Source organism: Corylus avellana, chromosome 11, assembly GCF_965113065.1.
Source record: "Corylus avellana chromosome 11, dhCorAvel1.hap1.2, whole genome shotgun sequence".
In the NCBI taxonomy this organism is placed as follows: Eukaryota; Viridiplantae; Streptophyta; class Magnoliopsida; order Fagales; family Betulaceae; genus Corylus; species Corylus avellana.
The window spans coordinates 20,032,280-20,047,446 of record NC_142500.1 but is presented as its reverse complement, the minus strand read 5'-3'; the positions used below and the strand labels follow the sequence as shown (position 1 = coordinate 20,047,446).

General features: G+C 34.9%; 1 pseudogene; it reads right to left on the bottom strand.

Moving 5' to 3' along the window:
* Positions 1 to 266: 266 nt before the first annotated feature.
* Positions 267 to 1,867, bottom strand: LOC148583207 (cytochrome P450 94A2 pseudogene; annotated as a pseudogene).
* Between the last annotated feature and the right edge of the window lie 13,300 nt (positions 1,868 to 15,167).

Below are 15,167 nucleotides of genomic sequence, written 5' to 3'. Positions count from 1 at the left end.
CTTTAGTATTTTAAGGTGCAAATTATTCTGGATGATTTTTATAATCTAATACATCTAAATTACAAAAAAAAAAACAAACAAAGTCGAGCTCGAGCTCGAGCTCGAGCCTGGCTCGAGATCGAGCAAAATAGTCGAGCTCGAGTAGGGTACATAGCCTGTCGAGCCGAGCTCGAGCAACATAGTCGGGCTCGAGTTCGAGCTCGAGCCTGACTCCAAAATAAACGAGCCGAGCCTGGACAGCCAAAGCTCGCCCAAGCTCGGCTCGTTTACAGCCCTACATCCCTCTCCATAATCCTTACCGGGAACCCACCTTTCATTTTGGACGTCATGACCTGAACAAACTCCGGCTCCACACCTTCCCCCACTGCCGGCACCACCTTGAACCGCCTGACAACCCCCGCCACTACCCTCTTCATCTGCAAGAACGCCATCTCCTTCCCCAAGCAAATCCTCGGCCCCGCCTGGAACACTGGGTACGTGTACACGTCCCTCCCCACGAACTTCCACTGCCTATTCTCCGCTTCCTCCCTCTCCAGCCACCGCTCCGGCTTGAACTCCGCCCAGTCGGCCCCCCACAGCGTCTCTAATCTCCCCATCGCGTACGGTATGTACGTCACTCTCGTCCCCTTCTTCACCACCGTACCATCTGGCAGAACGTCGTCGTTCGTGGCCTCCTTCGAGTCCGCCGCGACAGGCGGATACAACCGCATGCTTTCACACAGAGAAGCGTGAGTGTACACCATGTCTTTCACTTCGTCATAGACAGGCGCTTCGGATTTCTCATTGATTTCCTTTAGAACCTCGGATTCGACATGCGGGTTCTTGGAGAGTAGCCAAAAATACCATGTCAAAGCCGCGGAGGTTGTGTCACGCCCAGCAAGTATGAAGCTTATCACTATGTCGACCACGAAGTTCTCATCCGAGTGGCCGGAGCTCAAGAACCTCGACAAGAGGTCAACGGAATTGAGCGACGCCTTCTCTCTGAGCTCGTGCTTCTTTTCTCTTATTATGTTCTTTGCAAATTCTCGAACTTCTGAGATTGCGATTCTCAGCCGCTTTTCAGACCCAATATTCAACAGCTTCTTGATTTTCCAAACGATTGGGAATGGGATTACCGCATTAAACCTCTCGCTGCTGATCGTGACACTTTCTTCAAAAGCTTGAGCGAAATCGGTCTGTGGAAGAGAGGGCAAGAGGTAGGCGGGGTCGAATCCGAAAGCGATTTTGCATATGTTATCAAAGGCGAACCTTTGAAGAATGCCCTGGAAGTCTAGGACTGTTCCAGTTCCGGCGGCGGAGGAGAGGATCGGGATGAGGCAGTCGGAGAGCTCGGTGTCCACGACGATCTCGACGAACTTGCGCAGAGACTTGGTGTTGAACTCGTGGCTGGCAACTTGTCTTTGGAACTTCCAGGGCTCGCCGTCGACGTTGAAGATGCCTTGGCCGAGGAAGTCTTTAAAAGTTCGGTGGAAATTGGCTCCCTCGCCGTAGTTGTGGAAGTGGGTTTTGAGGATGTGCTGGACGACGGCTGGGTTGGCGGTTAGGACCTGGTGCGTGGCGAAGTTTCGGTGGAGGACGTAGGTGGCGGAGGGTGAGAGTTGGACGATGTCTGAAAGCCATTGAAGACGGCGGTTGCTGTTAGCAAGCACGGCGAAGAATGAACCGATTATAGGGTAGGATCTTGGGAGGCAGATGGGAGATGGTTGCCTTTTGGGTTTTGAAGCTTTTTGGGTGAGGAAGAGGATGGAAAGGAAGGGAAGAAGGAGAAGGAAAAATGAGGCTAGGACTCGGAGGAACTCCATGACTGTCAGTTAACCATCATCGTGTGGTTGCCGTAACTCCAGCTGATAAGCTGATAAGGGGGAAGAAAAGGCAACAAAAAGTAAAAAGTAATAATGAGAAAGAGACAAAAAATGACAGCCAAATTATAACGAGAAAGAGGATTAAAAAAAAAAAAAAAATCTTTCGGCACTTGGGGCCAGATTATTATTATTATTTTTATTAGATCAGAGTTTGGGCCACTCCCAAGGGCCATGGCCCACCTCATGGCTGGTCATTAGGGTGGCTCTTAAGCTAACTTTATCTAAAATGGGGTAGTCCGATCACTCCCTTTAGCTAAGATGGGGTGGCTAGTCACCCCCAAGGGCCATGGGCCACCCCATAGCCGGTTATTGGAGTGGCTCTCAAGCTAACCCCATCTAAAATGGGGTAATTCGGTTACCCCCTTTGGTCAAGATGAGATGGCTAGTCACCCCTTATTCTTTTATTAATTTAAAATATTTTTATTATTATTATTATTTTTTTCTAGTGGAATAGGTGTCCTATTTGTGGCATTCAAATTTCTAAAAACAAAATCTCAGCCATGAATTTAATATTCTGCTGTCATAAGAGAGGATCCTATTCCGGAAATTATAATGTTGGGCGATAATTTGAAAAAATTTGGGAAAATTTCACTTTGGCCTCCTAAACTTCCACTCGATTTTACAAACTCTCTGAACTTTCAAATCTCTCATTTTGGACTTCTAAACTTTCAATTACTTTTAATGTGAACTCTCCCTCAGATTTTAAACATTACATGACGTTTATACTCATGACTTTTATATAAAATTTCAACTTCCACAACATTTTTTTATTTTAAAAAAAATGAAAATTAAGGATATTTTGGTTTTTTTTTTTTTTTTTTTGTATTTTTAATGGCTAAAATTAACAGAAGGGTTCTAATTGAGAGTAATTGAAAGTTTAGAGGTTCAAAATAAGAAATTTAAAAATTGAAAAAGAGTTTATAAAATCGAATGAAAGTTTAGAGGGTCAAAGTGAAGTTTTCACAAAAGTATTTAAATAGCACAATTAAAGCGAGCCAGTGGTCTCTAGTGGCCCTCGTATTTTCTTTTATTTTTAAATAAGAGAATACTATTTGTAGAATAAAAAACACTTTTAATGTCTAAAATCTGGCCATGTCAACCAAATTAACGTCAACGTTAGCCTTTAGGCCCTTTACGGCTTCTCTGCTCCGACAACGGCATCTCTCCTTCTCTCTCGCTCGACTCTTCTCTTAGTCTTGCACGTTGAAGAAAAAAAACCAAAAATCTGGCCAAAAGTTCTCTTCATTTTCAATTTCATTTTCCACCAACTGGTACCATGCATCCCCATATCTCTCCATCGATCATTCAGTAAACAGTCATAGTCATGACACGTACACCTACACAAAAGACATATATGCATATATTGATAGAATTTGCAGTAAAAAACCAATTTTGTATTGTCAGAGACACTTACTTCTCCCCATATATCTCCTCACAACTTTAATTAGCGAAGAAAAATGCTATGCTCTACACGTGTGTAAACCTTGATTCAGAAACGTGGATTAATACATATTATCCCATGCACCTCGTGGATTTTATTACGTAATCCATGAAACTTAACTTGCTGTCTATCTCGTTACAATTTAAAGTTTATTCATTTGTATTATAAATTCTCTGTAAAGGATACTAAGCGAGAATGAATTTTGGGGGATAGTGGAGAAGAAAATAAAATAAGAAAAAGATAGGCACGAAACTTGAGCAGGGGAATATGACTAATCCAATAAGCTACATATATAGTGGTAGCTTTTACCTGTGTTATGTTAAAGGAAAGATCTCAATGATTACGACAACACTGGTTAATTTACTTTTGGTGATCACCTATGAGTGAAGTGTTAATTAATGGCCGGGTTAAGGTGGGAAAATAAAATATTGGTGATTATACAGATCACCAAATCACAAAAGAGCCAAGACTAGTATTTCTGCCAATCTGATCAATGTTTTCTTAGTTTGTAACAGTTGGATTTGAATTAGAGATCTTCTTCAATATAATCAGGAGTGGAACCAAATCCAAATTTACATATATACTTGGTCCTTTTATTTAGATATTAAGATTATAGGTAGGAAGATTACATGAAAAAGAGACAAACAAACATACTTACAAGTTCATTGCTTAATAAGTGAAGTCTGAGCCAAATCTAGCTGATCGAATCGAGATTAGGCTGTAAAGACTTGACGTCACAAGCATTATCAAGTGATCATTGAGATAGCAGAATTGAAAAAGTTGTGCTATTTTAATTTCCCGAAAATACTAATTTAATTAAGGTGAGTGGGTTTTTAAAAAAATAATCTGCGTTTTTAAACCAAATCGTAATTTTGGAGTGTTTGAGATTGCGATTTTAAAAATGCAAATTTTAAAATTGTGAAAAAATCTGCGATTTCTATAAGCTGACTAAGCTAGGGGGTGCTTATTTGAAAAAGTGCGAATTTAAACAAAAATCATGATTTCGCTTAAAATAATATTTGGTGCAAAATTTACCTATTTGGCTATGAAACCGCCATTATATGCTAATATTATCCAAACACTCAATTGATAAAAATAAGTACTTCTTAATATATTTTACCAAACATTTATGCGATTTTAAAAACGTAATTTTTAAAATCGTACTTATTAAAATCGCACTCTCAAACGGGCACTTAATTAATCCATTGACAGCATAACAACGCTTTCCTCGGAGTTTATGCTCTATTAAAAACGTGCGAAGAAATTACATGTTATTAGAATACATGTCCGTCTACTAAACTATATATATATATTAAGAAAAAAAGAAAAAAGAAAAAGAAAAACTCTAACTCAATTTAAACAAAATCTTTATGGAGAGATTCGAGAGGGTGCTAGGTCGAATATTCGAATTTAAGATGCGTGTTAATGTTTTGAAATCTAATTTAATACGTTTTAATTCCCTTTCCCACTAATTTAGGAAGAATATAAACCTAGCTTCACTGTAACTAACTAACTATAGAGAGAGAGAGAGAGAGAGGTCCTTTAGTGGGTTTGGAGATTTGCTTTGTTTAATTTGAAGATCTAGATTCTAGATCCCTCAGCCGCCAAGTGCATGCGCAATGACTATATATATATATATATATATATATATATATATATATATATATATATTGTAATGTCGATCACTTGACTTGCATATAGTCATGTACAATAAAATTTTACCCATTTAATCTTTCTTTTATTATTATTATTATTATAATTGTTATTGTCGGAGAAATGTGTATGTATAGATTGAGAAGTTCTTAATTAGTTGCTTAATTAGCCACCCCCCCCCCCCTTTTTTTCTTTTTTACTTATTTTTCATTTGTTACAGGCTCAAGCCCCACCGTGCTGGATGTGCTGTCTATCATTTTTGCCGTGTCTTTTTTTGGAGTGCTGGGGTTCTTGGATCGGACTTTTCAAAGCTCGATTTACGTCCTTCTGTCAGACCCACCTCTACACGCACCACTCCACCGCGCGCACCAGCCCCGCCCACTTCCAACAGCACCTGTCACTTCTGATTCCGGCAACCCCATGACGGATCGTGACTCGCACACGCCTGCGCTTGGTTTTTTCACTTTCTGGCTAGAATCATCCGGCAACCTTCCTCCGGTGGTGTTTTGTGGGCTTTTGTGCTTTTTATTTATTTATATTTTTTCCTGTTTTTCCATTTTTCCTGTATTTTGTGGTCCTGGCTTGTTGGGTTGATGATGTGAATAATTTTCTGGCTTGCGAGTCAAGGAGAATGAGTTTCGGCAGGAGGATATTGCTACCTATGTATCAGATTGAGTATGTTTGGAGTAGACATGTTGTTACAACTGAAGATTATTCATGGGTTAACGGATTTTGATGTTACAGATAGGTCTTAAATTTTAGATTATTATGTATGTATCTATGACTTGTAACCTTGTAGCTTCTGCTATGATTTTCTCAGAACTTTTGCTATGTGATGTAAGAGCTTTATACTCGTGATCCTTCGTCAATTAATGAGACTAGAATGATTTTTCCTTCAAAAAAAATAATCACGAATCTGAAAAACTTAATAAATTAAACCATGTATATATTTAGATACAATAAAATAAAATATTAAATATAAAATGAATCATCTCCATTTCAAGAATTCAATTTTGGATTGGGCTTATGTAGTTTTTTGAGGGTTCATATATATTGTATTTCACTTTCTCTCTCTTTCTCATGGAACACTTAAAATTCAATTTGAATCATTGAAAAAACAATAGCATAGGTGTTGTTGTTTTTTTTAGAGCACGACGTCGACCTAAGCCCTTTCCTTCTATTCCAATACTAAGGGGGGACCACTCATAATCTTTAGTTATTGCTTATAATTCTTGCAACTCTTGTAGATTCCAATAACACACATTTAGGGATGTAAATGATCATATTATATGGGCGGATAATACTCTTATTCCCCCATAACTGCACTTGTGTGGGTGAAATTTTTTGTAGGACAACTTGGTATTTTGGGCTTTTTTTAGGCTTTTTTTTTGAAAATTTTCAGCTTTATTGGTACGAACTTAATTAATTTATAAGCAGCCATCCGCCTGCATGTATATGTGCAGATAGTGAATATAGTATTTATCCGCCTTAAATTAGATGCTGAAAATCTATCCATATCCTATGTGGACAGGTGAATAGCGGATAAAGAGTAGATTAGGGTTCTTCAATTGATTATATTTATACTCATGGTCGCAATATCATCATTTTTAACTAGCTAGTGTGATCAAGAAAAAAAGTAGTTTATCATTGCCGAACAATCCAAATTCTATTAAAATAATTATTATGCAACAAGAGAAAGTGATATCATCATATTTTTATTATATCAAGTATCTTTTTTCTTCTTCTTTTTTTTTTTGAGTGTGGGGGGATGGAATCTATCTATAAAAACCCCTAGCCATTACAGCCGTATTCATCAATTGTGGGGAGTGATCTTTTGAGAATGGAAAAGGTTTAAGAAAGTAGCTAGAAACCATACTACCATCTCTTACATTAGCACCTAGCTATTTTCTTTCTTTCTACAACAATGGCGATCTGCAAAGAAAAAATGTATGAGTGTTGCAAAACTATAGTGTTAATCGTGTTAATTCTCACAATCCCTGTATCAGTTTGTAGGCCCTTAACAGGAGAGAAGGAAGGAGTGAGTAAGTACGGACTGTACGGTACCCAAGGTTTTCATCAGAGAGCTCCTGTCCCTCCATCTAGTCCTTCTGCTTGCACTTACATACCTGGGAATGGTCAAGGGGGTCATCGCTCCAAACACGTGTGAACTTCCTCGGTATGCTTTGGTGCAACTCTCAACTGTTGATCTGGATATTAACTAAAGAATAAGCCTTAATTAGATGTTATATGTTTGTGCATGCTTTTTCGTATATATGGAATAAAGATATCCATTTGTAAATAAAATATGATGCAAGAACGTACGTGTGTTTACTGTTTTATTAGATTAATGAATTAGTTTTTATATTTTATGATCGATCGATATGCTGTTCTGCCATTAAAACCTAAAATTTTACCACCAAAAAGGCCAAGGCGGCTGTAGATGATACTACGTACAACATTAAGCAGTGATCACTTTAACTGTCCTCGATCCATCGACCCGCTTGTCTCTCCTTTCTGATTCTTTCAGATATTCTTCTCTTTTGATTCAAGGAAAACCCTAATTAAAGATTAATAATCAATCTTTTAAAGTGCAAAGCTTTGTAATCTTTCTCGGTTCTAACGTTAATTATCTCTTCTTCTTCGACATATGGCAACCTTAAAAACAGAATCAATTCTTGCAGATCTGATTTTACAGGAAAACCTTAATTAAGAAATCAAGGTTTTAAAGTGCAAAGCTTTGTAATCTCCATCATGAGAATTATTCTTCTTTATATATTTTAGATTTTCATTATTATTATTATTATTATTATTATTATTATTTTTATTTTGTGTAGTTGGAAAATCTTGATCCATGTGGATGCCCATCATGATATATACGCTTTTAAAGTCCAAGCTTTGTTCTAACGTTAATTAAAGCTGCAAGATGATCTCGTGGTCCTCTTGGTAAATTCGCTAGCTTGTCTCCTGATACTCGAAGCTAAAAGGCAATGGAGTGCTGCGGCAAATATCGTTAATAAATGACTAGACCTTTATAATTACCATCTTGTTACAGGTTAATTCATTATCAGTTTGCGTTAAAATGGAAGAAAAATGGCACAACCACATGCGCTACAACTGAAGTGTTTACTTGATAGGTGGCTGGCTTAACACTGTCGATCAGTGTTAAAACCACCATTTTTGATTGGTTTAAGGGTGATCGAACCACCATCATAACCTATGAGAATAGTTCGGGCACCTTTAATATGGAATAGAATAAAGGGTTGATGAACCACCTCATAAGTCATGGAAGTGGTTCTGCCACCCTGTAATTGGTCAATGGGTGGTCGGAACCATTCCCTTTTAGTTGAGTGGTAGTTCAGTTGCCCCTTCAGGTTTTTTTTTATTGGTATTTTACTTTTACAACTTTTAGGGGCATTTTGGAAAGTCTAAGTAGTTGGTAATTAGTGGAATATGGTAGTTAAAGAGAATAAGTGTCCCATTTTAAAATTTAGTGGTCTATGCCAAATGATGGTAGCTAGTTTAGAAGTGCTAATCATATTTTTCCCTTAAATGTGGAATAAGATTGTAAGACAAAAAAAAGCTATTCCCATAAATTGAAAAATAACTATTCTTCCTTTAAAGGCTCAGGCATACATATATCCCCAAGAATTGAATAGCTCTAAAAAAACATCTTAAAAAAACTATGAGAGTGATCTCTCTGGGAGTGGCCAACCACACCCAACTTATAAAGGCATGCCATCTGATGGCCGCGACTATCCAATATGGTGGTCCAACCACCCCCACATAGTGGTTAAGGGTGGCACTGACTGGAATGATCAAGAGGTTAATGTTCTTATGTTATTTTCATAAGTAAAAGTACTTTAGAAAGTTTGTTTGAAATCTCATTCCATTTAAGTTAGAAAATTTAGTTATTCTTGTGTACGTTGCCGCTAAATTAATCAATATGAATAATAATTTCATTTCAACTTCTTGTATTATATATACACATTCCTATTCCCAGATAATCAAATATTCCATTGTTACTTGTATTTTGTAGATCGAATTGCATATAACAAAGATAGATACGATATATTACAATTCCCTTCGCTATAATATATCAGTGAACCCCTTCTTTGTTACTTTAAGTAAATCATATTCTAGTCAATTATTGTTTATTTGCTAATTACTTACGTATTTTATATTAAGAGAAGGTTCATGGACTGTTCCGCGTCCACACGTGTCAGGAATATGTATTATCCTCCAAATTATGAATAGGTATAACTTGGACCTAATAAACAAGCTCCACATATAGTTTTGAAGAGAATTAAAAATTAATGGTTGTAATATGTATCTGTCACATGATCACTCACATCATTGTCTTGATGAGTAGATAATTATATATTGCCATTTTAGCATGCCATCTTGCACATTACTCGCAAATGGATTCATCATTTTAAAGTTAAAAATTGCTTGGCTTTCACCAACTTTAACATTAATCTGGATATATAATTGTACCGTGGAAGACAAGAACAAGTGAATCCCACCTTTATCCTCGCTCATCAACTACACTTTTGTTGCCCTATCATATCATTGATTTCAAAGAACTCATTTGTGCAGGCCGGATTTCCGACTTTGTGTTTAATAGTCCCATGATTCTTAGGGGTGGCTACTGCCAATAGGGTAACGACAATACTACTAAACTGCTAGCCTAAGTTGCCATGTTCATATGTCGGTAGGTATTACTTGATAAATAAATTGTCTCAGATTAATTCTTAGTTAAGTGATCATATTAGAACCTAGCTAGCTTCTAATGCAGGCTGAGGTTTGCAGAGTGGACCAAATGGAAAATTAAGAAGGAAATTCTGTAAGATTGTAATTTCAAGACAGTAACTAAAATATAGCTGACAAGCTAACAACAATATTTAAAAGAAAAAAAAAAACCAAAAAAAGACAGATTGTATCGAGGATGGTTCCTAGGCTCCTAGCTATTCGATTAAGAAAAGGAAAAAGAATATAGGAATATATAAATGGGGTGAATCATATAAGGCAAATGGGCAGGGCAATCACAAGAAAAGCGAATCCCACTGAACATCTGACGACTTGACTAGGAAAGGATACGTCTTCAAATTGTTGTGCTAAAAAAAATTGTTATCCAAGGGAATGATTCATAGATTGACTTGAAAAATACATTATGATTACTAATATTTTAAACTAAGATTCCTTTTTTTTTTTTTTGGTTATTTTTTATATATATTATTGTTAATTTCTTCTATGGATATAATTTACAGTAAATTGATAATGATTAGTGCATGTACTTATTTCTTTTTCTCTTTTGTAGGCCACCAAAATATTTTACTATAAAGAGGATCGACATTACTTTTCCTAACTTTGGTGCTCTGAAATGCTGAAAGCGACAAATAATTGCATGTAAAGCAGACCAAAAAGGCACGGCTTATGAGGGTGGACCATTATTTTTATACATAAAAGGTATACTCCTTTTCCACAAAGGCCCACTACAAAAAAAAAAAAATAATTTTTTTGACATGGTAAACGGTATTCATTTTTTCCCATGTCAATAAATGTTGACATGCCACACGTCAACAAATCTTTTTTTGACGTGCCAAAAGTGGCACGTCAACATTTACTGACGTGTCAAAGTTAGACACGTCAGTAAATATAATGTTTATATATATTATATTTATATATATAATACAAAATAAACATGATATAATAAAAATAAAAATAAAAAAATAATAAAAGAAATTCTGGTGTGCCACATAATTTCTTTTAAATATTTTTTTGTTTTGTTTTTTTTTTTTTTTATATCATTTTTATTTTATATTATATACATTTCATCTAACTTTTATTTTTTATTAGGAAGGATTTTAAATGAAAATGACACTCAAAATCTTTCCAAATCTTTATTAAATAACTCTATTGTTGCTCTTGGCCTTCCGATCCGGATTTCTTTGATTTATTATTCTCCATTCACTTAGTATAGAAATTAAAAAAATTAAAATATGTTTTCTGCTCTATGTCTTCTTTATTTTTTGCATGAAAAAACACTATTTATTTGCAGATAAAACAAAGAAAGATGAAATGAAACTGTTGTTGCATCTACTAGGTTTTCTTCTTCGTGAATTCTTTCTTCCTCGTCTTCTTCTTCTTTTCTTGTCAATCAATCAGACCATTTTACAAAGCTGTTTTAGTGTATAACAAACAGTTATACATAATACGGGCACGAATACAATTTGATATTTTCCTATATATATATAATATATGTGTGTGTGTGTGTGTGTGTGTGTGTGTGTGTGTGTCAAAACTTCAATATGAATAATATTAATTTAATTATTTTAATCAGATTCCAAATGAACGAGGAAAATGTTATATAGCCTTTAGGTTTGAACCATGCATGTTAATAAATTTTTATTTAGTATTAGATCAGTGTGGGTTAACCACATCTTACTTATTGAGTGAATTAATATTTTCATTCATCTTATTTATTCTTGTTAATAATTTTCATCATTACCTTATTATTTAGTTTGAATTTGCCAAAAAATTATTTTTTTAAAAAAAAATTAGTTAATAGAAATTCTGACATGCCAAAGATGGCACGTCAGAAATTCCTGACGTGCCACATAATTGACACGTCAGAATTTATTTTATATATATATATATATATATATATATATATATATATATATATATATATATATATATATATATATAAATAAATTCTTGACGTGCCTATGTGGCACGTCAGGAATGTGCCTTAGGAAGGCCAGCAGGCCCATCGCCCATGCCTTCTAATTTTTTTTTTTTTATCAGGTATATCTATATATATATGTTTCTGACGTGCTAATTTGGCACGTCAGAATTTTCTGATGTGTCAAAACTAGCACGTCAGGAAAAAAAATAGCGGGACATTCAACTTAATTTTCCCTCTTCTTTTCCTCTTTTATTATTTATTCTTTGCCCAGATCTACTTTTCTTATTTGATTCCAAATCTTCTTTCCATCTCTCAATCTCCCTCTTCTCTCTCAATCTCTCTGCACGGCAGCAGAGCTAGAAGAAAAGTAGATCAAGAAGAAGAAAAACAAAAGGAGAAGAGAAGATCGAAGAAGAGAGTAGAAGAAAAAAAAAAAAAAAAAAGGAGAAGAGAAGAAGATCGAAGAAGAGAGATTTTTTATTTGAAGAAGCTATGCTTTGGTTTATTTTTATTTGATTTGTGAGATTTTTTATTTTTTATTTGAAGAGAAGAAGATCGAAGAAAGATAAGGTTTATTTCTTGATTTGGATTTTTGATTTTTTGAAGATTTTTTGAGTTTGGGTTTTTGAAAATGGAGGAAAGAAGAGAGAGAGAGAGAGTGAAAATGGAGGAAGGAAGAGATTAGGGAGAGAGCTGGGGGGAGAAGAAACGTACGGTATTCCAGAATTAAAAAAATATTTTTAATTGAAAAAAAAAAATCCAGAAAAATTTTTAAAAAAGAAAATTATTTTTTTTTAATAATTTTAAATTTCTTGACGTGTAAAATTTTTTTTTTTTGGATTTTTTTTTTCAATTAAAAACATTTACTGACATGTCAAAATTTGACATGTCAGAAATTTTTTTTTTGACGTGTCAGAAAGTGACACGTCAAAAAAGACGTGCCAATTTTGACACATCAGAAATTTTTTGTTTTTGACATCCATAATTTTAACGACTGAGACATGTCAAAACCGACTCGTCAGGAGGATTTTCTGATGTGTCAGACCACCTAACACGTCAGAAAATGTAAGTCAGCAAACACTTTGTTTTTTGTAGTGCCCGGATGTTTCTTTATTTTTCTGAATTTGGCTTTAAAAAAAAAAAAAATTTTATTATTATAATTGTTTTTTTCTTTCAAATTATTGGTAGTGAAGATTGTAAGATCGAGGAGAACTCCAGTTATTTTTTGAGTTCCACAATGAGTACGTTGTCAGCAAATTTTTATACCTTAAAGAGTTTATTGCAAATCAATATAATTAATAGGGTGTCCATGTGGATGAGGATGCGGTTAATATTCGCATTAGCATCATGTTTTTACTAACAGCATACGTATCGTTATTGTGTTTATTATTTGTTATCCGCATTTTAAGTAATAGGCCTATTGTAGTTTCCTTGACATTCTTTTGGTCTTTATTACGACTTATTTTAAATTATTTTGAAAATAATTTTGGCTGATTTTAGAGTTTTGGATTTGTTTACTTTAATTTTTTTAAGCCCTAATATAATGTTTTGAAAATATATTGATCTCACATTACTTTTGCCTTTTTGCCCAAGTGAATGAGTGAATTGTGATAAAAAAAAAAAAAAAACACAAAAACAAAAACAAAAACAAAAAAACCTAAAACAATGTAAGCATAACATATATATACCTAATTCAAAACAACATCGTTTTGGTAAATTTATTAAATATAATATAAAAAAAAATCTAAAAATTTGTTATAATTTATTTCAAAAAATTAAACTAATAAAAAAAATTAATTATTTAATTTATATTCTAACGCTCTTTTGCTGCTCATTCCAACTAATATATATACAATTGTTTCAAAACTGTACGTCTCGAAATATGCTTTTAGACGAGGAGTTGTATTATCGGCATCCCTTCCATGACATAAAAAGAACATCTTATTGTATTTCTTTTGGGCTTTAATTAAGTAATTAAAAATATTCAGTTGGGCCTTTTTCACCTAGCCATAAGGGTTTCGCTCTAAGAATAAGGTAATTTTTAAAATTATAATTTGATCAAAATTTAATAATAATCTATCACAAGGTCAAGATGATTTGGGGGGAACTACCCATGGGCTTGGGGGGTCCCAGCCCCCAAACCAGGGGTTGTCGCCCACAATTTTTTTTTTTTTTTAAAAAAAAAAAACTAACTTTTGCCCCCTGGCTTTTTTTTAAAAAAAAATTTATCCCCCAAATTAAATATTCTAATTTTGCTCCTGGCCACAACATTCTTAGAGTGACGTACATAAGAATAACTTCTAGTATTATTCCATCAATACGCCCTATAAAATACTTTGAGCATAAGTAGAGTACCATTTGCAAAACACCTATACCTATACGTAGGTGCATAGTTGCAGCAAGCAGAAAATCCCACACGATCACGCCAATGACCAATTGTTGTGATATTACTTGGGTTTTCTTTTACTTTTGGGGATATTAATTTATTTTTGAAAGTGAGTCCCTGATACTAGAAAAAAGTAAGATCGATTATAATGGCCAGATAATTTTCACACAGAGCCGACATTAATTTACATATATAAGCTTGACTTGTTTCAATTCCCTAGCTAGATATATGGGATTAGTGGTGGCAACACCAGATCATACAAAGTAAATTAAGTTAGATTAAAATGATGGCAATCATATGAATATTTTTTATTTTTAGAGAATTAATTTAAATAATATATTTCTGTACGTAGTTGCACCCCCGTTTCCTTGAATCTTCGCATGTATATATTCTCCGCTCTTTCTTTCTTTCTCCTGCATGTCCATTCAGAGGAAAACTCATTCCAACGCTGCAAATGCAGTGATTATGCTTTTGCTGCTCTTGATTTTTAGCACCAAGGCTACTCTTGGGGCTGCAAGGCCTTTGGGTGAGGGTGATACGAAGACGACACTTGGCAGTTTAGGGGGAAAAAAAACAATTTGTTTGATTTAAAATTCAAATTTTTTTTACACGTAGGAGATAAGTTGGCCATAAGTTGAGTTTGTGTTATGTTCGTATCAAACCTCTCAATCTTCTCTTGATGTCAGCGTGGTGCCTCCCATTGAAATCTTTTCGTTCAAACAGCCCGCTGATCTTGAAGAAACCGAATAATATTCCTTGTGCTTTTTTGATACCATAAGTTCGGTTTATGTCATATTTTGGCCGTTTTCTCTTATACTAAGTGATTATTGCTTGCTTTAATTTCTTCATCCAAAATAAACAATTGCTCACTTTTATGTCTCCGGACGTCTAGGGCAGAAAACATCCTTGTTTCTATATGGAGGCTTCACCATGGGTGGAGCAGGGGCGAAAGACAGTCACCTTGACCTGCGGAAAGCTCTAATAAGATTCCTCTGTATCACAATGGGGGCGGCCGGGTGTATTCCACGCAGCGGTGTGTATATATATATATATATATATATATATATATATATATATATACACATTCTTGTTTTCTCCCGAGCAATAGAGGTTTACTGGTGGGAGGGGAAAGAACAA